Genomic DNA, 25,377 nt, shown 5'->3' on the forward strand with positions numbered 1-25,377 from the left:
TTCTGGTTCTGGAGTGGGTTGTCCACCCTGACACCCATCTATCCTATCTCCCTCCCTTTCACTCCTTAAGTCCCGGTAGCTTCACATCTGTCCCTGCTGCTCCCTGACCCTGCTCTTGCCAAGGTCCAGCAGCTACTCAAACTATCAAGTCCAATAGATGTATTGTCGTCAATCATTTGTACTCTTTTATTCAACAGATACTTACTGGGTTCCTGGATGTGGTGACAGTAAGCAGAACAGAACAGAACAGAGATCCCGAGAGGTTAAACTTAGCATAAGTACAGGCTGCCAGTCCACCTGGGTTCATACCTTGGCTCAGCCACTTAGTAAATTGTATGATCCTGGGCAGGTTCCTTAAGCTCTCTGCACCTGGCTTTCTGATCTCTAAAATGGATCGATCATTGTGAGGATGAAGTAAATCATGGAGGCTCATAGCCATTGTTCTGTCTACAGTCATGATAAATAACTTGCCCAATAGCACACAGCTGGCAAGTGGGTGGGCCAAGCTTTGGACCCAAATCTTCCTGATTCCAGAGCCTTCACAGTGGCATCATGCTCCCTCCCTATTTTCCCTGCCTTCCCCTCACCCCCTCCACCCTGGGCCATCTGGGGTTTGCACATGGTTGTTGCTGTTCATTCGCTAAGCAGTATCTGACTCTTTGCAACCCCTGAACTGCAGCATGCCAGGCTTCCCTGTCCTTCACTATCTCCCTGAGTTTGTTCAGACCCATGTCCATTGAGTCAGTGATGCCATCAAACCATCTCATCCTCTGCTGGCCTCTTCTCCTCTTGCCCTCAATCTTACCCAGCATCAGGGTCTTTTCCGATGAGTCAGCTCTTCACATCAGGTGGCCAAAGTACTGGAGCTTACACATGGTGATTACCTGGAGAATCTTTGCTCAGTGTATTCATTGAATCAGTTTGCTCTGGGTTTAGGGAGGCTAGAGGATCAGAACAATAGTCATTTTATAGATAGAAATGAAGGGGAGGAAAGTAAGCCATTTTGAAGAGAAGATAATTATTTCCACTTACAGAGTATTTCATTTGAGGGGAGAGCAGATCCTCCACAAAGATACCTCCTTTGTGCAATTGACAATTCAAATGGAGTTTAGGATAGACATCTAATTGGAGGCACGCCTGGGAGGGGAAGTTGAAATCCTCAAGCGTGAGAAGATAGATTCTCCCAGAGCAAAGAGCACAGGAGTGAGCTTCAAGTCAGAGGAACTAGGAAGAGGTGACAAGGTCCTGGAGTCAGGTCTGCTGAAGAGGAGGGAGGGATAGGGCGAGGACGGAGCAGGAGCCTTGAGGAAGAGCCAAGGATGCTGTGAGAAGGAACCCACGAGGCCCCTTATTCCAAGGGGAAGATGAGAAGACAGAAAGAAATTAGGGAAAAAGGTCAAGGGAAGGCCTGGTCTTTTTTTTTTTTTTTTTTAAATTTTGGCTGCTCTGGGTCTTCCTTGCAGATGTGGGTTCTTTGTTGAGGGCACAGGCTTTCTCTAGTTGCAGTACAATCTTCTCTCATTGCAGAGCACAGACTCTAGAGCGTGCAGGCTAAGCAGTTGTGCCAAGCGGGCTCTCTAGTTGTGGAGCATGGGTTCCACAGTTGGCCCATGGTGTGTAGGATCTTAGTTTCCCAACCAGGGATCAAACCTGCGTCCCCTGCATTGGAAGGCAGATTCTCAATCACTGGACCATTAAGGAAGTCCCTGGCTGGCTACTTTAAGAGAGAAGTTACACAAGAGTTTGAAAAGAGGAGAAAAATCTAGCTAGGGACAACACACAAGAGCCAAAGAGGCAGATGTGAGGGTGAAGTCCCTGCTGAAGACTGAGGGATGGCTCTCGAGGACAGGAGGCGCTAGGAGAAAAGGAAGAGACTCTGAGGCCTGCTAGATGGAAGGAGCCAAGTAGAGACAAATGGCATTTGAGCTGAAAAGGAGTTGGGGGAGGGAGGATTCCTTGTACATGGACGTCTCAGTGACAGAGGCAATGATGATAATAAAAACAGTTCATGGACTAGCTAAACTTGAGAGGTACAAATTGAAATGCTCATACCCTCCAATCTCTACCAACTACACCCTGTCAAATACCCTTTCTTGGATGGGTGGTTGAAACTTGAACAATATGGGCAAATCCTCCCACTATTTCCGAATTACTTCCGGTTTTAAAAAGTTTATGTAGTGTGACATCCCAATCTCATATCTGGGTTAAGGCGTTCCTCTCCTGGTTTTTTATTCCCCCTTCTAATATCCTCTGGAATATTCCCTCTTCCTCTGAACCAGCCTCCAGCTCCTCTGATGGGAAAGAGGGAGAGGGGATGAGCTGGCCTCTTTGACACCACCCCAGGCTGCTGCAGCCCAGCTCTCCCATGGAATCACTATTTCCCTAGCTAGCAGTTTGGGGCGTGAGGTTCTCTGTCCAGCTTGTAGGTACTCTTGTGGGTACAAATGCTCAGATCACATAACCTGCCTGAGCCTTAGTGTGCTTCCTCTCCTATAAAATGAGTAACACCAGCTCCGACCTTACGGGATCAACGTTAAGGATTAGACAAATGCTTGTAAAGCATCTTATGTACAGTGCTTGCTCCACAAAGGGAACTCGCGTTGCCGGATGCATGAGGCAGAGAGCTCTGGGACATGGGAGTGCACACGTGTCTCTGTCAAAATGTGTGTGTGTGTACCTGTGTGTGCAAAGGAGAGTTATGTGTGGGATGGGAATGGGGCACCCTTGTGAGTCAGCTATTGTGTGTGTCATTGCCTACAGCTGACCCTAGGGCTGTAAATCCTGCCTCTATTCCTGCTAAAGTGAACACTTTATAACCCAAGGTCAGGCCCATGAATCATAAGCGGGGCTGGCAGGAAGCAATCAGACTGGGCTGGGTGGGGCCAGGCCAGGGTGGGGAGCTGGGCTGGAGGAGTGCCCAGTAATAGGACCACTTGGAGAGGAGCCCTGGGCATAGCCTGCAATCCCAGGCCTCAATGAGCCTGGCTGATCTCAGCAGGGTTGCAATTTCCCTGGAGCCTCCGCTGCCAGGGGGCCCTTCTCTATTGATAGCAATGCTCACTCCCAGGATTGGCCTCTTCAGTGTCCTGGGCCCCACACTTCAGGCTAACCTGAAGCTGGAAGATGCAGGGCCCAAGCCCAGGGCTCCCAGCCTGGTGAATGTGGCGCGTCCGGCCCTTTGGGCCAGATGCTTTTATTTCTTCTTTTCCTTTCCAATCTGTCTTGGGGAAAGTGGCCCCAGTAAGGCAGCTCTTTCACTCTGAAACCTTTTTATGACTCCAGCCATAATTAACTGGAGTAATAAAATTTTTCAAATCCAAATAGATATAATTAACATTTAATGCCCCTGGTTGGTGCTGGTGGCTGGGCCCATTAAGAGCGCAGTATTGATTGAGAAGGTGAGCCAGCTGGGCCTGCTGCTGGGCCAGGGGGCAGAGGTGGCTGAAGCCTAGGGCTGCCTATGGGCCGGGCCCCAGCCCAGGTGTGAAGAGGGTGGCAGGTGGCATTCTCCATCCCTGCCTTGGGGACCAGGGTGTGAAGAGTAGAGGGGTTCCATGGAGTCACCTCTGCCACCCATCTCCCATGGCTCTCCCACCTTCAGACCCTGTGATCTCAGGCCTCCCTCGCCACCATGCACTTCTCTATCAGCCCTCACACTGCCTTTCCTGTGCCTGAGGCTGCTTCCTCTCCCAGAATGCATCAGGCGAGGACAAAGCCATGTCTTCTCCCTGAAGAGTCCCCTGACTTCAGACATGCCTCTTCCCACCATTTCTCCTTTCTGACATCCTGCCGGGCTGCCTGCTTCAAGTTAACTCTAAACCCAGGAAAGAATCCTTTCCTGACTCTACAACATGACTTCCATATCCCTACCTCCAACCAAACCACACATTCCCCAAAGCTGGAGAGTGGAACCGTGAGAGGAGCATTCATTCAAATCGCAGCCCTTCCATTTCCCTGCTGTGTGACCGTGGACAAGTCATCAAGCTTCTCTGAGCCCCAGTGTGCTTATCTGTGAAATACAGATAACAAGAATATCCACCTCCTAAAGGTGTAGGTCTGTCAACCTTCATCTCACTTACATTTCCCCAGAGTCACTGATGGAAGGATTGCTGTCTCCTCTTTTCTGACACAGGTTTAAGGAAGATATGTTAAAAACAACATCCACACTGGGAACTACAAAGAACAAGTTGATTCTAAGATCAGACCCCTCACTCAGGGGGCTTCTGGTCTGGTGGCAGTACAGTGCAGGGAAAAGGGGTGTCCACAGTCAGTTGGTTTAAGTTAAGGCTGCAAGGATAGGTGGGCAGGCTGCACACCCTGGTGCAAGTTGGGAGGCAGAATGCTGTAGGAAAAGTGGGTGAAGGCCATGGGCCCAAGGCAAAACCAGATATGAGAACAGAGTTGAACAAAGCATAATGGGGCAGATGTGTGTGGCTATGTGGCCATGAGGGTGCTGGCCCCCACAGTAGGGCACGGTTCTCAGAAAATACATTTTCTCCGGGAAGCCCTGAGCTGGGAAGCAGGCACCTGGTGCCAGGACCCTTAGGCAGTGGATGACATCCCACGCTTCACATCCGGAGGGCCAGCCCCCCCAGGCAATCACCCATACATGCCCTGGGTGGGGTGAGCAGCCCAGGGCCTGCTGGGCAAGGAGTCTAGGTAGGGACTGAGTCCCTCCCTCTGTCCGTCTTTGCTCCCCCCACACCCCTGCTCCCACGCTTACCATCCTCTGCTCTCCGTGAAGTTGTGTATCCCCCATCCTTCAGGTCCTGCCTCTCAAATGCCTCATCCCAACCTTTAGTGGAGCACCTAGGAGCCATACTTTTTTTCGGTGCTCACCCAACCCTATGGGGCCTTCCACCATGACCCAGAAGAATTACGGCTTTAGGCCAGATCTTGCATTGAACTTGAACTTGAGTGAGTCTCTGCTTCCTCCACCAGGCCCCTCCGGAAGGCTTGCTCCCAGCAGACCCAGGGCCATACTCAGCACCAACTCTGTTCTTGCAGCCCAACCCCTTTCCCAGTACTGCTAGCTCAGGAGGCCGTGGGGAGAGGATACTGCTGACCCCAGAGGCAGACTATAGGAAGGCTGGGACCAGCATTAGCCACCCTCCCTGCTCAGTCATTCAACTGACATCATTCACTGTGCCAGGCCTGTTGAGAAAGTAGACCAGTGAGGCGTAACTGCAGTGTGACAAGGGAGGCTGGAGGCTGTGGGGACATGGAGTCCAAAGGTTCGCACAGCACTGCTTCTAGAAGAGCTCACCTTGAAGCTGAACTCTGAAAGGAGGTTTACCAGGCAGAGGGAACAACATGTGTAAAACCAAGAGGGGAGAGGAAATGGCCCGCTTGAGAACAGAAAGAACTCTGTGTGGCCAGAGTGTCGGTGTGCCAGTGAGACGCGGCGCGGTGGGGCTGGCCGGACATGCAGTGGTCTCTACCAGAGCGCCCCTCAGGCCTGGCTGGGAACTGGGCTCTTCAGCTCCCCGCTCCATGGCATGCTGGCGGTGGGGCTTCCTGTATCTCGCTTGACGCCTCTGAATCTCGGTTTCCCTGTCAGTGAAATGGGAGTAATAATTCCAGCTCCCTCACTGGAGCACGAGGCTCAGGCTGCTTCGTGCTGGGCCAGGCCTGGCTCTCAGCATGGTGACAGACACGGCCAAGACATGGCCTTCCACAAAGGACTGTTCTTGTCACCAGCCTCCGTTCCCTGTGCAAGCACCGAGAGGGGCCAATAATATGGAGGGGTCTGTAAGTCCTCCCAGCTCTCACAAGGCAAGGCCGTGTCACCCCTGCTGCACCCTTAGCCCCTGAAAGTAAAGTGAAAGTGAAGTCGCTCAGTCGTGTCCGACTCTGCGATCCCATGGACTGTAGGCTTCTCCGTCCATGGGATTTTTCCAGGCAAGAATACTGGAGTGGGTTGCCATTTCCTTCTCCAGGGGATCTTCCCAACTCAGGGATCGAACCCAGGTCTGCCACATTGTAAGCAGACGCTTTTACTGTCTGAACCACCAGGGAAGTCACCTTAGCCCCTAATGCCTACAGAATGAAGGCCCAGGGAAACCACCAATGACCTTTATCTCCCAGACCTCAATATTCCCTCCATTCTCCTTCTACTCCAGCCACACACACTGGCCCTGCTGGGCTGTCTCTCAGCCTCTGTCTTGGCCATGGTTCCACCCTTCCTTCTCTTGCCATCCCACACTCCAGACCTCCAGCGCCCCCTCCTCCAGGAAGCCCTCCCCTCCTCCACGCCATGACCGCACTCTCCTCCTTAGCTGTTCTCCCTTCAGCCTCTTCTGTGCCCAGCCTCAGAGCTGTGGAGGCAGAGCCGCACTTCTCACCACAACCCCCAGAGCACTGGCTCCCAAACGTGTTAAAAATGAAAGGAGAGAAAGAGAAAGGAAGGGACAGACCAATGGACAGAAGGAAAGAGGGCAGAGGGCAGACTCTCCCTGGAGCATCCCAGCCTGAGCCGAGGCAGTGTTCACCCAGGTCCTCCCTCAGCCCCGCTCCACAATCAGAACCAACAACTGTCACATGGAGCCCTGGCCTGTGACTTTTTGCAGGGCGTGCTGGTGGTGGCAGGGCTCAGCGGCCCGTGGCGTGGCTGGTAACAGGCTGTGCCTGCCTAGGCCTCCCAGCTGCCCTGCTGTCTCTGGCCCTTTTTGCACAGAACCTCCAGCCCAACCCCCATGCAGCTGCCTCCTTCGTGACACTGGCCTGTGTTGTCCTGATGACCACTGACCACTATTCCTGGGGGAGAGCCAGGCCTGCACAGAAGGAGGGGCTCTAGAACCTCCCAAGGCTCCCAGGTGTTCAGCCCCAGGCACTCCCATGCCTGCAGATGCTCCCAGGCAGGTCAGGAAGACACGCCGAGACCTGCCAGTCTCTGGGCTTCAGGCTCTGCCCACTCGTCTCATTCACTTGTTAAAGCAACCTGGGGGGCCTGCGTTATCATCCTCAGTCTCTAGGAATGAGGAAATGAAGATTCAGATCAAGGTACCAAAGTGTGCACGCGCGGCCACTAGCGTCAGCTGGGTTTCAAGACCAGCTCTGCCTGATCCTGATCCCAGAACTCACGTGCCACCTTCCCAGCCTCCTTCCTCACTCTCGCTGCCTATCTTCAGCCCAGCCCTGGCGCTGGGATTCTCCCTACGACTGAGCCACCAGGACAGAAGGCAGAGAGCACAGGTACAGAGGGATGCCAATGTGAAAAGAGATGAGGAGGCCACAGGTGTGAGGGGAGAGGAGGTGTTTCTGGTGGGGGCACTGGGTCCAGAGCTGCCGTGGTAAGTGTCCTTTGGCTGTCCCTCCGGGTCACGGAAGCCCAGAAGGAACCCACAAAACAGACTCAGGAGCAGAGCCTACCCAGTCTCCTCCCCCTCTGCAGACCCCCACATCCATTCCCACAGTTCAACAAAGGGAGGCGAGCCCCTTTCCCGATTCCTTCCCATGCATTAGCCCTAGCAGCAGGCAGGGGACCATTGGACCTACCGTCTTGCCTGGTCAGTTTTTGCCTCTTGAGCAGTAAAGAAGCCACTGGCTAATGCAGGAGACATAAGAGACGCAGGTTCAATCCCTGGATTGGGATGATCCTCTGGAGAAGGGCATCGCGACCCACTCCAGTATTCTTGCCTGGAGAATCCCATGGACAGAGGAGCCTGGTGGGCTACTGTCCCTGGGGTCGCAAAGAGATACGACTGAAGCGCACACACATGGATGACTTTGGCCAGATGTTTTTAGTGTAGTCAACAGAACACAGCACTGGGCTATAGGAACCAAAAGTTTCACTTTTAAGCTTACTAGCAACAGACAAATACTTTTATCTTTCCCTGTCTCAAGGACTCCACACTTTCGCTGCCAGGAGTCCAGGTGGATCCCTGGTTGGGGAACTAAGAACTCATAAGCCTGGCAGCACAGGTTTAAAAAAGACAAAATTGCATCCCTACTTTAAAAATCACAACATGTCAGGGGGTGACCCATTGAAAGGGGTAAATTCTTTGATCCATGTCAGGTAACTACCACCCTTTCAAGAACCCGCTTCTGGAATACCCAGGAGGGCCCAAGCGTAGATGGGGCCTGGGGAGAGGAAAGTTCCTTAAAGAAACCTTGATTTAGAAGAAAAGCCCTAGACGGTGCTTTGTCTGCCTACCCCGCCACTCACCACTCTCTTCACTTCACCCCATACACTCACACGCACACGTACACGCATCCTCCCTGTTCACCTGCAGTCAGGGCTGGGCTAGTGCAAGAAGGTCCTCCCTACCTACCCTACATCCAGGAAGTGGAGTCCTTAGAGCAGAAGACATGGGGTAAAACACGTTTCCCCAGCAGCAAGGGGCCTTCCAGGGAGAGTGAGGGATGTCTGTTCTCAAATGGACTGCTGAGTTGCTTTTCCTCTCTGCCTAGGGCACATGCCTGAGCATTGCTGAGGCCTGAACGAGCTTGATGGAGGCGTATGTCCCCAGATCCTAATGCCACGCTGACCTGGCTCAGGCCAGTATCTAGAGGAAAGTACAGCAGAGGACCTGGAGGTCATCAGAGAGGCCAAGAGGACATTCAGTCTTGGGACAAGACTGAAGCAAGGGATAGCATAAGTGCTGGACTTCAGGGGGCACAAGAACTGGGCTGAGGTTGACAGTGAGATTTAGCTCTGAAGGTGGGAACTGGGGTGATGTGGGGGAATTAGGAATGATTCCAATTTAGACTGAAGTTTAGGATTTGAGCTCAGTTGACTCAGAGGATTGGGCGTAAGTTTTGTTTCAGAGTTTCCCTAGAAACCTACTTTATGCCATCCAGCTGAACCCATCATCCAAAAAAAGCAGGGGGATCCTAATAGTCACCTTTGGCCTCTGGTCTGGGAGCTTTGGCCACCTGATGCAAAGAGATGACTCATTGGAAAAGACCCTGATGCTGGGAAAATTGAAGGCAGGAGGAGTAAGGGGCGACAGAGGATGAGGTGGTTGGATGGCATCACCAACCCAATGGACACGAGTTTGAGCAAACTCCAGGAGATGGTGGACGACAGGAAAGCCTGGCATGCTGCAGTCCATGGGGTCACAAAGAGCTGGACATGACTTAGCAACTGAACAACTGGGAGCTTTACTGAGGAAATAGGAATGAGGGTGAGCATTGGCTTTGGAAAGGAGCAGAGTCAGTATCCCCTGACTAGGGAGCCAGGGAGATTAGGATCTTCCTCCTTAAAGGGTGGTCCACAGATTAGCATCAGCTTCACCACCTCTGTAGAAATGCAAAATCCTGGGACAGGCTCCAGAGATATGGAATGAGAATTTACATTTTAACATGAACTCCCAAGTGTTCCACAGACACCTTCCAGTTTGAGAAGCAGTGGGGAAGCTTTCCTAGGAGGAAGGCCTGAGGTAGGGGTGGGAAAAGTCAAAGGACCCCTGACCCCTAGGCCTGTTCCAGAGCCCCCTGCCTGACACCCCCTCCCAGCGCTGGAGCCACAGCGACACCTACTGGCCATGGGCATCTAGGCCACCCCCTCCAGGACATCTGGGCCCTATGGTCCTGCCCTGCCTGGCCTCCACCCTGAAGTTCTAGGGGTCTGGCTTCCCCAGCAAGTCTGGAGCAGGTGTAGGATGAGCCAGGGCCTCAGGGCGGAGCAGGGCTGTGTATAGGTGGGGCTCTGGGGCCTGCAGGTGAAGAAGGCAGTACAGGTGTGTAGGTGTCCTCAGGCATACAGATCTCAGATCACATCACAGCCTTGGCATTCTCCCCACACTCAATAACACAAAACATGTTTGTCTGCTCTCTTAGGTCTTCAACCAAAAGGGATAGGGTTCCACCCCAGTCAGCATCCTCTGATGCGCCAGAGGAACTTGAGCCTATGTCTAGAGGACTCTTCCTAGAAGCAGGCTGTTGGGAGCTACAATTGAACAGCAACTCAGAAAAGGGGCATTGCTGGAATATTTCTGGTCCAGGGTTGTGGGTACTGGAGGAGACTCACACAACAGAATTCTAGGTCAAAGTGGGAGACGAACACCAAAGGGCAGAGGAGTAAGAGGATAGGGAAGGAAGCCAACCCACCTCCCTGTCCTGGGCTCAGCTAACTTGGCCCAGGGGACCAGGCTGGTTCGGAAGGCCCCCTCTGGGGGCCAGGGCCACCAGGGTCAAGAAAGGGGCCTCCGTCTGGGCAGTAGTCATCCCCACCCCCATCATTCCCAGGCCTGTCATTGTTGGGCCGCCCCACTCCAGTTTGCTCTCAGCTCTGAGAAGGGGTTTGCCTGAGAACTAAATGATTGTGATTACCCACCAGTGTCTGCATTAGTGGTGATTAGTTAAAACATCAGAGTCTAAACAGTCAATTGGTTCTAATAATTAATACTATGGCTCAGCTGTGATTGAGAGAGGGCAATGGAGAGCGAGCGAGAGAGAGAAGAGAGATGGAAAGAGAGGAGAGAGGGAGACAGGATTGGCAGAAGAGCCTCAGCTCTTTAACTACCATTTCTTGACCCCTCCTGCCAGGTATGGTGCCAGGACACACCTGGCTCCTAATTCTGTGTGCTCACAAGATTTTTTAAACAAATTACATCACTGAGTATCATAAACACTCTATTAGTCTCCGTTTCACAGGTAAGAAAAAGGCACAGAAAGGTAAAAGCTAGTAGATGCTCAGTAACAACTTGGTGAATGAACAGATAAATAAATGCATGAATTACCCCAAACTGAAATCCAAACCCAATTGAGCCTGACTCCAAGAAGTCTGAGGGGAAGGTGTATGGAGGGGAGAATTTGCAGAGACAAAAGAAAGAAGAAAACATACAACCACTGTTCTCTCTCCCACCATCTCTCTCCTTAGAAACACATTCCCTCTCACACACATATTCCTCTCTGTCTCATGACAGAGGTACACCCCTCTGTCTCACTCCTACTCTCATAGAAACTGCCATCATTCACCCCCTCCCTACACCTCCCTCTCTCCGTGTGCCCTTGTCCCATGCATACCGGCCCCCGTCATAAGCACTCAGAGAGCGCTTGGGAACTGAAATGAACGTGTGTGCTGTGCCTAGTCTCTCAGTCAAGTCCAGCTCTTTGTGACCCCATGGACTGTAGCCCAAGAGGCTCCTCTGTTCACTGGGGATTCTCCAGGCAAGAATACTGGAGTGGGTTGCCACAGCCTCCTCCAGGGGATCTTCCCAACCCAGGGATCGAACCCAGGCCTCCCACATTGCAGGTGGATTCTTTACCGTCTGAGCCACCAGAGAAGCCCAGATAATAAACATCCCCACCCCTTTCTCTCTCCCTCACACACCCTCCCACCCTCTGTCCTCTTCCAGGAGTCAGGCCCAGAGGCTTCCGGCTGGGCTCTCTCTGGCGAAGTTTGCTTTGAACCGTCCTCAGATCTAGAAGGACCACAGGGGCTGCCCTGCCTGGCTGGGGCGGGGGCTCTAGCCCAGTCTCCTTAGTTATCCTGGAGCAGGCTCAGCCCCTCCCCACCCCCTCCCCAGGTCACGCACAGCAGCAGAGCGGCCAGCGAGCAGGATGGCTGTGTGTGCATTGCTATTAATCACCCCTCCTGGTCCGCTAACGAGGCTAATGCGGTAAGTGACAATAGCCCATCTTGGTTCCTGATTTAGGGGCTCAGGACGGAAGCTGGGCTCCTGGGAGTGAAGACGTGAATTCTCCACGACACTAAACCTTCAAATAAATCTCCTCCAGTCAGAGAAGCCCAGGGCACTAAATCCCACGCGCCGGTAATTGAAACCCTTAGAGCTTTCTTGGGTAGGGAAATTGCTGAGAGAGAGAGAGCAGCAGGGTTCCGGGTTGGGTGGTGGGCCAGCACAGGGGCTGCAGAGGACTCCATGATGGGGAAGCACCAGGAATCTGCCTGTCCCAGTGGGGGTGTCTGTCTGTCGGTATTTCTAGACATGGGATTTCACTGGCTGGCTGGTTTGTGTAGCTACTGCCTACCCTCTTCCCACTAAGTCTACAAACACTTGGTATTTTTCTGGGACAGCAGTTATGGAGCCTCTGCCTTCTGAAACCCTTGCAGCCTCTGCTTCTCTTTGGCTATGAACCCAGGCTTTATTTATGCAGAAAGAATCTTCAGCATTACCTCGATTGCCTTCCTTCCCCTCTTTCATCCTCTCTCACCCCCACCACCCCATCTTTTCCTCCCCTCTGGACATTCCCCTGCTGTCCCTTCAAGTCCTCCTGCATTAACTTAGTCATTGAATCATTCAACAGTCGTTACCACTCTGTACCAGACCCTCTTCAGGGTCCTGAGTGTACCAGGATGTCAGAAAACTTCCCTGCCCTCAAAACGCTCAAGGTCTACCAGGGGAGACGGATGAATAAACAGACAGTTGCAATATTATCTGATGTGTGCCCTAATAGAGGTGTTCAGTTCAGTTCAGTTGCTCAGTCGTGTCCGACTCTTTGTGACCCCGTGAACTGCAGCACTCCAGGCCTCCCTGTCCATCACCAACTCCCAGAGTTTACCCATACTCATGTCCATTGAGTCGGTGATGCCATCCAACCATCTCATCCTCTGTCGTCCCCGTGCCCTCCCGCCCCCAATCTTCCCCAGTATCAGGGTCTTTTCAAATGAGTCAGCTCTTCGCTGACCAAAGTGAAGTGACCGGGTGGCCAAAGTATTGGAGTTTGAGCTTCAACATCAGTCCTTCCAATGAACACCCAGGACTGATCTCCTTTAGGATGGACTGGTGGATCTCCTTGCAGTCCAAGGGACTCTCAAGAGTCTTCTCCAACACCACAGTTCAAAAGCATCAATTATTTGGCACTCAGCTTTCTTTATAGTCCAACTCTCAGTAGAGGTGTAGACCTATAAGAAATATAGCATGAAGAAGAGGAGTTCCCTGTCAGTGAAAGCTTCTGAAAGGACATATTGTCTAAGTGTGATCTTAATAGGAGTTACAAGTTGCCCGTGCAGAGACGGATGTTGTGGGCATTATTGGCAGTGAGAATAACAAGTGGAGAGCTAGGTCTTGCCTAGCCATAGCACACAGTGTTGCTGGAGGGGATATGAGACTGGAGAGAGACTGTCTGATAAGGAGTTCAGGATTTATGCTGTGGGCTTTGAGAGCCACAGAAGGATCTTAAGTAGCTGAATGATAGGATCTGATTTGTGTTTTAGGAATATCCTTCCAGCTGTAGAGATAGAAATGGATTAGAGGGGAGAGAGATGCATTAGGAAATATAAGAGTAGACTGGAGATGATGATGTCTGAACGAGGGCAACGGAGAAAAGAAGATGGTTTGAGGGCACTCAGGAGGTGAAAAGAGCTACGATGCTGATTTATTGGATGTAGGAGCCTGAGTCAAGGGTAAGAGTCTAGACTGCCGACTGAGGGAGTTCGGTGGGTAGTGGTGCCATACCCTGAAATTGAAAGAGCAGGAGGAGAGTGGGTCTAGAGGAAGATCAGTCTCGTTTCAGGCACGTGGAGGCTGAAGAGCCTGCAAGCAGAGAACCTGGCCCACAGTGATAGGTACAGGTCAGGACTGGAGGTACGAACGGCGGAAACGGAGCCACAGCAGCGATCATGCAGAGTGCAGGGAGAGAAGCAGATGATGGTGAGGATGATAGCTAACGTCAGGGGAAGGAGAGTGGTGGAGAGCATGGGCTCCACTATGGCCCTGCCTGAGTGGGAAGCCCAGCACCACCACTCACCAGACACCCATGGCAAGTTACAGAACTTCTTATACCTCTGTGTCCTCATTTATAAAAGGAAGGGAAGGGAGGAATACTACAGTGCTTGGCGCAGAGTAAGCATTTGATCAGTGTTATCACTTCCCTCCCTCCTCATCCATTCAACTCCTACTTATCCATCACATCTCAGCTTGTGTCAGTTCCTCCGAGAAACCTTTCTGGATTCCTCTGAGCAGGGCAAATCTCCATGTTATAGGCAGGACTCTGGTCACCTCTCTTTGACACAACTTCCATGTTACAGTATTTGTATAGTTAGTTTATTGCATGCTTCCTGCTTGCAAGCTCCATAAAGACACAGATTTCATGGTTTCCTTAGACCTTGGTGTAATGCCTAACACATGGAAGACAATACATGTTTATCAAAGTAATGAATGGATATAGCTGCAGTTCCATCATATTTGGCAAATGATGACCATCAAGGATTTATCTGACTGAGAACAGATTGATTGAGAGTAGGGTGGTAGGGGTGAAAATCAGACTGCCATGAGTTCAGAAGTGTTTGGGAGAGAAAGGAGTGTCAGAGCATCTTAGGTGAAAAGGAAAGTGGAAAGAAAGGGCATTAGCTACAAGAGACCATATGGAAGAGAGGGAGGATGCTGTTGATATTGTTGTAATGGGGGAGACAGGGTGTATGTGCTGATGGAGGGAAGCATGAGAAGGGACGGGGGAGGATGCAGGAGAGAAAGGAGAACAGGACAGCTTCCCCAGGGAATGGGATTCTCGGTCCAGGAAAAGAGATTAAGCAAAAACAGGAGGGTGAATACCTCTTGCACTGAAACTGAAAGGAAATAAGGAAGTGCATTTTGGGTCTGGAAGTTGAATTCATGCCTAAGGACTTCAAATTTCTAGGTGAAATAGGCAGTAAGACCACCTAGTAAGACAGAGGGACAGAAGGTGGGGAGGGGGACTCAAAATAATAAAACATTATTGGACTGTCTCTGTGGAAAAGGAGAGACAGAGCTGACCAAGGGCATGGAAAAGGATTGCTTAGCAGTGCTGAGATTGGAAACTGTGAATTTTTATTGGCACATCTCTGCGTGGTTTTGTGATTCTCCCCAGCTGCGTTTAGCCGCCTGTGTGTCTGAGGCAGAGAGGAGAATAGCTGGGTTGTGGAGAAGGCAGAGGCAACAAGGAGGTTGAGTATGTTGGCAAGAGGGTGTTGCAGTGACGCACCCTGGGGTCCAGGCTAGAAGCCATGAGTAAGTGGTCTGGGGAGATAAGAGGAGGAGAGAGAGGGTCCAAGGCCATGAGAGGGCTTGGGGCGAGGGAGTTCTTTCACAGAACAATTTTGGTTGTTGGCAAGGTCCTCCAGGAGGATGTGGAATACAGGAAGAAACAACAGGAGCTGACAAGATCAGGGCAGGTGTCACCTGGGTGACAGGTGAGTGTCAAAGTCCTAGGCAGATATGGAGAAGGCGGATAAGAGCGATGAGGGATGCAGGGTGGTACTTTCCCTCAGGGTCCACTGGGTGGAGAAGCAGTGGTCTGAAAGCAGCAGTAGGCACTAAGCGAGACACTGACCCCACCTCCTGGCCTGAGGAACCTGGAGTTGGAGAGGACACAGGGAAGTGATGTCACCAGGGAATATAAGTGATGTTTCCAGGAAAAAGAAGAGAGGAAGTAAAGGGAGCATCTAGGGAGCAAGGATGCAGAGGAGTTTACTGCCAAGGTACTAGGTCCCAGAGTGCATGGTAGGAACATCGTCAAGAGCCCACTCTGCCCCCTCTTTTCCCAGCATCTCTCCTAGGACCCTCTGCGTCCCTCGCCCATCTCCCTGGCTTGACATCACCCCTCTGGCACCATCCACTCCGCAGTCCATGTCCTGCCCATCTGTTCTCCCATCCCATCCTTGAATCCTTCCCTCCTCTTCCCACACCTCCTCCCCAGTTCTCTCCTCCCCAAACCCTCCTCCTGCCCTGCCCCACCCCAGCCGGCCTGAGTGAGCAGGAACCCCTGCACCTTCATTTCTCAGGTCACTGCTTGGCTAATGGGCTATTAATTTGCTCAATCGTCCCCTGTGAGGCAAACTCAATTTCTGCCAGCCAGTCGTCCCTCCCTGTCGACAGTGTGATTGATTGGAGGAACAGCTGTCACCGCCCGGCTGCCCGCTCCCTGCCTCTTCCGCGCAAGTCCGCGCCACCCCTCCTCCTCGGGCCGCCGCCCCGCGCCCACAGAGGCAGCGCACCCCTGCCACCTGCCCAAGGATCTGTCGCCAGCAATGAAAAATGACAGAAATATTTAAGGACAAATAAGGTTTCCCAACGCAATTGAAAATGATTACAGGCAGCTACAGATGGGGCCAATCTGATGCGCAGCAGCAAATCAAATCGAATTTCCTTATCGGCGTATTATTTTAGGCGTTATCTGGCACGTTGATGCAGTTATCAATTCAATTTCAGCCGCCGGTCCGCTGTTTACTGTCTCGCCTTTGCTGGGAAAAGGTAAACATGCTCAGCCCAGCAAATTAATTTCTGGCCGAAGACAGAGGCTGCAAAGGACTGCTCCGCAGGCCCCGCAGCCCCCACCGTGGCCCTGGGCTGCAGTGGGCCATGCTGACTGGACTGCGAGGGCAGGCCAGAGTTTGCCCAGGGAGCAGAAGCCCCGCTGCTGCTTGCCCGCGCCTGGCCCCAACCCCAAGCAGGATTCAAGGCTCCTAGGAGGCTGAGGTGACCGCTGTTGGCTCTGCGGCTGCTGCCAGGGAGAGGTGAAGGTCTCCCATTAATTTCCAGCTAAAAATGACAAATTCATCTTGGACGACAATTAAATGAAGTCAGTAATTGATGCTAATTGATCTCCAGATGCGAGGGCTCCCCTCAGCCTTAGCAGCACGTGGCTGTCTTGCTCACTCTGCCCACCCCAGCCCTTCTCCTCTACTTCTCTTCCTCTCTTGGCCCTTGCATACCTCCACCCCGCCCCCACCAGGGCTCTGGGTCTCTGCACCCCGCAGGTCTGTAGGAGACAGCTGGCCGGGGCTGGGCTAGCAGGCAGTGCCCGAGGCCAAGCAGCTGGCCCGCTGCCCGTCCCACCCTGCAGGCACTTGTAATCAGTGCCCCAACTTCCCCCCGTGAGCTGAGAAAGCAGGTAACACTGGCCTCCTTGGCGGTTCAGGATTTACTGCCCACAGCTGCGGAGGTTCCCACTTCATTTTTATAAGCCCATAGTCAGAGCCAGCAGGGGGTAAAGCACACTTGGATTTACTTTGCTTTACACAGTCCAGTCCTAACATTTTGGCTTCATGGCAAGGAAGATGCTGGAGGGGAGTGAAGTCTGTGGACATGCCAGGGAGTGTCCGGGTGGACTCAGTCTACGCTTGCATGTATGCCTGTGCTCACATGCATTTGTCTAGATGGGAACAAATACCCACACTTGTCTGAGCACCTGGGTGTGCCAGTGCTCACGCGCACATGTGTGTGTCCAGACATTTGAGAGGATATTTGTGCATGTCCATATGTGGATGTTTTCCTGAACTGGGCCCTTTTCTGCAGTTTATAATAAAGCCTAATCCCAGGGAACTCTGGGAGGCCCACCTGCCCCACCCACCACAGGCCTGGCCCAGCACAGGGCACTGTCTGGAAGTGATTAGCTAAGGGACAAGGGGAAGTTAGCTAAGAGGAGAGAGGCTGCAGTTGTGTCTGGGGCAGCCAAGTTCAGTGGTATGAAATAGCTGTGACCCTTGAAGCCCCGACAGCCTCTAAACAGGCTGGCTGGTGCTCTTGGCTGAAGCAAAGGCTCATGGGGTCAAGGGTTTAGGGTCCATGCCCAAGACTCAGTGAGCTTAACTGTGCCTTGGCCCACAGTCCTTAGCTCCAGCTCCAGCCCACATGCGAGCCTCAACTACCCACAGGCTGACCTCCACCTGGCTGTCTTGCAGATGTTGGCTACTGGCCCCCCAAGAGCCATGCCCCCTCCATTGCTATAGACAGTAAATAGTATCCATCACAATAGGGGTCAGGGCATCAGCGCGGCTGCAGTTTTACAAGAACCTGGAGCTGGCAGGAGGCCATATGGAGCGGGCAATACCAATCTGGGTTTCTGCCAGCAGAGTAGAGGGAAGGGAAGATGGCAAGGGCATGTGGGCATGAACATGTCAACCCTGTGGATCCTGAGTTTATATGTCACCTGTAAGCAACCTGGTGCTGTGAGGGAGTCTTCCCTATAGCAGGAAGAGGAGCAAGTGAAGAAGATCGTGTACAGTAGATAGATGATCAGACCAGGGGCAAGGTAGAGGCAAGGAACCAGATAAAACCTCCACAACATCTCCCAGCTAACATCCGCGCCTTCTGGGGATTTAGCAAGGTCAACAATCATTTATTCATTCATTCAAGGAATATGTATTTGTTTCTACTTAAACTACTAATATTGTCTTACTTTGGGTTACGCCCTCTGCAAAATACTGAAAGTCGAAAGTGTTAGTCACTCAGTCATGTCCGACTCTTTGTAGCCCTCCAGGTTCCTCTGTCCGTAGGATTCTCCAGGCAAGAATACTGAAGTGGGTTGCCATTCCCTTCTCCAGGGGATCTTCTGGGACTATAGCAATAAACAAGTTATTCCCTGCCCACAAGAAATTTAGTCTAAAGAGAGTGACAGATACATGATAGGCAACTGTAACACTGTGTGACCAGAGGTAGCACAGGAAACTATGGGAACACAGAGGAGGCACCTAGTGCAGTCTGGAGGAGTCAGGAAAGGCTCCCTGGAAGAAAGAATTCAGAGTCTTAAAGGATGAGCAAGAGTTAGTCAGTCTGTGCAAACGGTCCCTGCCATACCCTTTTTGGTTGCATGGCAAGCCCAAAGCAGAGACAAATAGGCCTCTTTGCTTCCAAGTGACTCTGGAACTGCTAAAAAATATCACCAGACCACCAGCCACTGCCCTGGGGTCTGGGCAGGAGAGTGCAGAGCTGTTTTCAGGGCATCCCTGGGCACTGGCAGATAAGGATGGGCCATAGCTAAACACACGTCTCTCCTCTGCCCGCCCCACCCCCACCCCCTCGACCAGGGATGCCTATTAATCCTGACAAATGATGACTTACGAACATGTAATGCAAACTGATTCATCATACATTCAAATCCGCCGCCCCGCCCCAGCGGGAGGCCCCAGCCAGACAAGTGTATTACACGGATAATGTATTTGACGTATTAATAAAACCAGCCGCATTGCTCTGGCGCGGGGACTGGGGAATGCCAATATACGATGACAGATCACATATTGATGAAATCCAGATGTTTGGAATCATAGTCTTGGGGCCTTGTTCATATTGACTGAAGGTAAAAAATGCCGTCTGTCAGCAAGTTAACTCTTCCTGTCCCACGCTCACAGAGGCACCAATCACGGTTTTCTGGAGAGAAGAGAAGGAAGAGGCAGACGAGTGAGAGGGGAGAGTGGTGGCTTGGCTGGATGAGGTGGGGTAGATGGTTGTACTGTGGACTCGATGGGTGGAAGAGACACTTTGCATGCCTTATGTTCTTAACCTCTCAGCAGCACGCAACCCTATGGACCATGCTCCCCACTCACCCTTCCCTTCTTGCCTTTGATGACATCACCTTGTTTTCATCCTCCTCTTGGCTGTTTTTAGTCTTCAGTGACTAAAACTTCTTCTACCTGTTGGAATTCCTCAGCCTCTTCTTACTGTACCCTCTCGCCCTAGGTGATCTCCCCTACTCTTAAAACTTTTGTTGAGTATTTACCATGTGCAAGACATTATTCAAGGCACAGAGGGTGCAGTGCTGGTGAATTTCAGTCCTTATCTACATGTCAGCATTTCCAGTTCTATCCTTCTAGCTCTGGCTCACATATAGTGCCTACTGAGCATTTTCACGGAGTATATCTTAACTGTTCCTCAAACTAAGTTCATCCAAAACAGAGCTCATCATTTTCTTCCTTATCAAGCCTACTGCCCTTCCTCCTGTTCCACAAGTCAGTAAATGGTCTACCACCTAGCAGCTGTTCAAGGCAGACAGCTTGGAGCCATCCTTGATTCCTCTCTGTCCTTGAACCCCCATGTCCAGTCCACCTGCTTCTGTTCATCTCATCGTCATCTGTATCATCTAGCTAGAGCAGGTCACCATCATGTCTCACCTCAGTTAGGGAGATAACCCCCTAGATGATCTTCCTGCACTTGGTCTTATCCCCTTAGATCTTTCTCTGATTTGCAGTTAGAATGATCTTTTTAAGATGAAAGTCTGAGATGTCACTCCCCTACTTAAAATTCTTCAATGACTTCTCCCTGTATGTTAAAAATTAATAATTAGCCAAAATCCTTAATATAGTGGAAAGTCCTCTGGGATCTGGCCTATCATCAGCTCTCAGTACTCTGCCCCTTGCTGCTCCAGCCACATTGAACCCTTTTCAGTTCTTCACTGAGGCTTTATTTCTGTACCTTCAAACATGCTGTTTTCTATGTACTATAGATCACTACTCCTCCACTATCATTGCTTGAACTGGTTCCCACTCATCCTTCAAGGCTTTGCTTAAAAATCACTTCTTTTACCTCCCAGGCAAGATAGTCTACTCCCATAGTTCCATGTCCTTCCCTTGTTCTAAGACCATGCTGGGGATATTTGTTGAATGTCTCTATCCACAATTAGTGACTAACCTCCCTGAGGGCAGAGAGTGTGTGTTCATTATTGCATGGCATCCATACTGTAGCAGACCCATCTTGGTACTCGTTGACATTTGTCAATGATTATTGAATCATAACCTAGGTGATAGGCTAGGTAGGTAGGTAGCCAGGTATTGTGCAGTGGTTAAGAGCACTGGCTTTGAAGTCAGACAGACCTAGATTTAAATCTTTGCTCTGAACCTTCCAGCTCTGTCATTTCATTGTTCTGAGCTCCATTTTCCTCATCAATATGATACAAATAGATTATACCTACCTCACAAGACTGTTGTAAAGATTAAATGAAATAAAATAGATACAGCATTAACCTGTAGCCTAACATATAGTAACCTTCCATAAACAGTTATTATTATTAGGGGGCAGATAATGGATAAATGGATGAATGGTTATATTGACAAACAAACAGGTAAATAGAATGTGGGTATGGATGGCTATGAAGAAGTAGCTCCATGGAAGCTGAAACGCCCAAGGTGCCTACTGAGTGGTACACAATCTTGATCATAGCAGGGAAGGAGGCTGAATACAGAGCAAGGCCAATCTGGTGTCAGGATGGGGTAGATACAGACACAAACAGCAACACTGTGCCAGGTTCTTACTAGAGATAATGGTGACTCATCTCTTGCACACAGCCCTGATTTAACTAGAACCTCACGAAGGTGCTGAGTAAGTTATTATCATCCTTGTTTCAAGAAGAATCTCCAACTCAGAAGTGTTAAGTGATTTTCCCAAGGTCTCACAGCTAATAAGAGGCAATCCTGCTCAAAGACTCTTGGTCATTGGGAAGTGGAAGCTCTTCTACTGGGACAGCAAGAGGGGAAGGGCAGGTCACACGTGTGTATATACAAACACACGTGTATACACACACGTACTCTTTTTATTATTTATTTGGCTGTGTTGCGTCTTAGTTGTGGCATACACCGATCCTTCGCGGCAGCGTGTGGGTTCTGTAGTTGTGGCTGGCGGGCTTCATTGCCCCAAGGTATGTGGGATCTTAGTTCCCCCACCAGGGATCAAACCCACGTCCCCTGCACTGGAAGGCAGATTCCTAACCACTGGACTACCAGGGAAACCCCACATAGGTACTCCTGAAAGTTCCAGCCTCTATTGCCATATATCATTCGAGTTAGCCTCCCCCTCATTTTAACCCTCCCCATTCTTAAATCAGACACCAGGCAGTCAAACTCTGCCTTTTGTGTTCTGTGGAGAAAAGATGATGAGGTTGGGGTTTGCTCTTTAAACAAGCAGAGAGGAAAGAATGGAACCCACAGGCAACAGAACTGGGACGAAACCAAACGGGCCAAGCTGGAGAGGCAATCGCAGGGTGGGGAGTTGCAGGGCGGGACGTGGGTTAGGGATCGAGGAAGAGTGGGCTTTCTCTTTGAATGGGACCCTCATCCTCCAGGGCCCAGTTCTGCACCAGGCCTCACCATGGATGATGGGAAGGATGGCAGAGAAGTAGCAGCCCAGCCCCTGAGCTGCCTGCTCCCAGTGGCCAGCAGTTCCCAACAGAGGGGGGCAGCAGAGGGCTGATCTGGGACCCCAGGTACTTGAGGCCTTGATCCAAGGCTTGAGGCCTGGACTGGCTGCGGCCTGGCCCAGGCCAGGGAAAAGCTACTTGTCTCGCGGGCTGCTCCTCAGCAGGCCTGTCCCCACTCACAACCACAGGCAGTCACTTTCTGGTGGAGCCTGGCTGTTTTCTGGTGGGGAGCTACCCCAGAAAGGGGAAGGGACCCTCTGGAGGTCCCACCCCTAGGGAGCCTCCAGGCAGGGCCTGTCTTAGCCCTGACTTTCTGCTTCCTGAGCCTGTGGTGCCCTGTGTTAGACTGTGGGTAGGGCCAGGCCCCTCTGCAGCCCTTTCTCCTCTTGCTGGGGGGATACCTGTGGCAGGCGGAGAAGTGGAGGTGGCAGGCACAGCGGCGGTGGCAGCCGCGGCGGCGGTGGGGTGGCGGGAGGTAGGTGCGGTAATGAATGTGGACGGGAGGCGGAATGAGCGATCCATCTTTGCATGGGAGGGGAGGGGGCCGCGCGCCTCCCCCTCGACACACTCACACACTCAATCAGGCGCTGTCAGACCTCCGGCCGCCTGGCATTTTGGTGAAGAATCTCTCAGCTAAAAATTGTTGTCAGTCCCATTTCCTCGTTATCAGTGCAAGGGCTGAGGCAGCGCCCGGGGATTAGCAGAAGCGGCGAGCGCCCGCACCGCCATCCACTGCCGATAACACCCGGCCTCCCGCCTCACCTCCCCCATTCATCATCTTTAGCACTGACAGCCCGTCCTAGTCCCTGTCCCCAGCCCCTCATGCTGCCCACGTCTCCCCACGATGCTGCTCAGCCTGGCTCCTGACCTCCCTGGGGAACTAGGCTTCCTGAAGAGGGAACAGGATTCAACCTAGCACGTCTGACCTGGACCCACCTGTGGCGGAGAGCTTTGGTGGGCTCAGAGGTAGGGGGCCACCGGCTGGAGTGAAGAATGCTCAAGGAGAAGATGCTTTCTGACAGCCTGCCCCTGCTGGGCTGGTCTGCCTACCTGCGATGCTGGCAGTGGTGTTGGAGAAGGCATTCCTGCATCAGACGGGCAGCTGGACTAAGGATTTCTGGAGGCCTCTCCAGTCTGAGACGGACTTCCCAGATTCTGGAAACTGTGGAAGGAGAGCCCGAGGATGCCTCGGAAGAGTAGGGGGTTGAACAGTGCCTTCCCACCCCCAAAGGCCCACAGCCTCCTCCTCTGGGCCATCCCCAGCGGTTTTATGGCCCGTTTTATGGCCACTGTAATGGCCCAGGTCAAAAGCTTCAGGGAGCTGTATTCTGGGAATTATGCAAACGAGGAGCAGGCCCAGGGCCAGAGTATGGATTTTGTCATTAAACCTGGGCAGGCCATGTCGTTAGTGCAGTAAAACCCACGTCATGACCACAGGTCTCAATATAAAATTACAGGGAACACAGCGGCGGCGGGGAAGCAGGGTGCCCATGGCCATGCTGGCACCCCTGAGAACATGGGGATGGGATGCAGGCCGGAGGCTGCGGGGTGCCCAGGCTCATCCCTGTGACTGATCTCCCTGAAGCTGGGAGCCAGGAAGAGGAACTGAGGCCAAGCTGGGAAAAGTAGAAGATCCCTGTGGCAGGAAAGCAGATGGACTGAGCACAGGTATATGGGAATGCTAATGCCTGCTTCCAGGTGCAGAGGGAGGAACTAGGGCTCTGGCAGCCCTAAGAACCATACATGGTACCCCAGGCGGAGGGGGCTAAAACCCTGATATTTCCACCTCAGCTCTGACCTCATGTCCTAGGTCCTAACCTTTCTCTATTCTCATCTCTCACCATTTCCCCCTTTTGTCCTAGCCCCTACCTCAATGCTCGATTTCAACAGCCTTGTCAGTTGTCCCTTAGTCACCCTCCATGCCTGCCAGCAAGCATTACCACCCTCCTCTGGCCCCTTCCTGCTCCCCCCCATCACCACCACCACAAGCACCCATTCCTGCCTCCCTCAGCCCTGACTAAGGCTGCACGGACTGCAGTCACTGACCTTCGTTCCCAGTTTTCTCGCTGGTTTGTGATCTTCTTGAGGCCAAGACTGTGTTTTCTTTATCTCTGAGCCCATTTCTCCTAGAATAATACATGACATAGAATAATTGTTTGATAAATATTTGATGAATGAATAAGTAAATGAAGCAATGAGATCATGAGCCAAGTAGAGGGGTCCCTGCCCAGTTCTGAGCCTCAGTTTCCCCATCTGTAAAATAAAGATAATGGCTTGAAGAATTTCTAGGGTCTCACTCACCTCTGAGATTCTCTGGCTGAATGAAGATGATTATAGAATGAGTCTAGAATCCTCACCTCCCTACTCCTAGACCAGGGCCACATCTGCCTTTTTTACTCAGAGCTGCCTTTCAGCTGTCCCCTGAATATCTGGGGCACAGCTCCCAGGGCATATGATCAGTAGACCCCTTCCCCTCCTCAGAGACCTAGCCGCACTGACTAGAGCCACCCCTACCTGACCCTGACACACACAAAGCCTCCAGAGCAGACATCCCAGTTCTGCAAAGGTCATCTGGCTTCTGGGACAATCAGCTCTTCATTTCTACCTCTCTTCCTTCCCTTCGTCTTCTCCACTATTTTGTTTCATCACTGAGAATCTAATCTATGCCAGGTCTTTTTTCAACTGTCTATAAACTAAAAGATGACTAAGAAATAGTCCCACCCACAAGAAGCTCACAACTCAATCATTCATTCATTCATCACTTTGCTCCCATTCTCTGCCTGGAATTCTTCTTAGGCGCATCTTAAATTTTGTTTCTTTGGTTAAGCCTTCTCTTTTTCCACTTCTCAAAACACATATCTGGGATGAATCACTCCCTCCTCTGAGCTCTCAGTTGATCTAGTCTGGGCATCCAGGAGAGCTATACTCTTGTGTCAAAGGGAGATAGGTTTTTGTGTTCAGCCTAAATGGGGAACTCCCTCAGACATAGGGTTGCTAGACCTAGCAAATAAAAATATAAGACATTCAGGTAAATTTGAATTCTAGAAAAATAATGAATAACTTTTAACATAAGTATGTCCTGTGCAATAGTTGAGACATACTAAAGTGAAAGTCACTCAATTATGTCCAACTCTTTGTGACCCCCTGAACTATACAGTCCCTGGAATCCTCCAGGCCAGAATACTGCACCAGGTAGCCTTTCCCTTCTCCAGGGGATCTTCCTAACCCAGGCATCAAACCCAGGCCTCCTGCATTGCAGGTGGATTCTTTACCAGCTAAACCACAAGGGAAGCCCAAGAATACTGGAGTGGGTAGCCTATCCCTTTTCCAGCATCCCAACCCAGGAATCGAACCAGGGTCTCCTGCATTGCAGGTGGATTCTTTACCAATGAGCTATCAGGGAAGCTACAAAATGCCCAATCGAATTTCACATAAACAATTAATATTATTTTTAGTATAAGTTTCCCCCTTTTGCCATGGAAAACTTACACTAAAAATAATATTGTTTATGTGAAATTCAACTAAGCATTTTGTATTTATCTGGCAACCCTACCCAGTCAACTATCTTAGTCATCACTGGTGTGGACT

At 51.4% G+C, this 25,377-nt stretch overlaps 1 protein-coding gene and 1 long non-coding RNA gene across 17 annotated transcripts in view; one reads left to right on the forward strand and one right to left on the reverse strand.

Moving 5' to 3' along the window:
- Positions 1-25,377, forward strand: part of RNF220 (ring finger protein 220) — a 269,444-nt gene that overhangs the window by 205,599 nt on the left and 38,468 nt on the right. The gene's annotated exons all lie outside the window — the stretch shown is intronic.
- Positions 1-25,377, reverse strand: part of LOC105607754 (uncharacterized) — a 48,039-nt gene that overhangs the window by 3,775 nt on the left and 18,887 nt on the right. The window contains exons 2-4 of one of the 2 annotated variants that reach the window (XR_001028529.5): positions 23,836-23,915; positions 22,840-22,951; positions 806-19,031 (exon numbers count right to left, since the gene is read on the reverse strand). This is a non-coding gene — a long non-coding RNA (uncharacterized LOC105607754). Of the gene's footprint in view, positions 1-805; positions 19,032-22,725; positions 22,952-23,835; positions 23,916-25,377 lie in introns of those variants that run through there. The other variant, XR_001028543.5, reaches the window with a different exon arrangement.

Source organism: Ovis aries, chromosome 1, assembly GCF_016772045.2.
Source record: "Ovis aries strain OAR_USU_Benz2616 breed Rambouillet chromosome 1, ARS-UI_Ramb_v3.0, whole genome shotgun sequence".
Classification (NCBI taxonomy): Eukaryota; Metazoa; Chordata; class Mammalia; order Artiodactyla; family Bovidae; genus Ovis; species Ovis aries.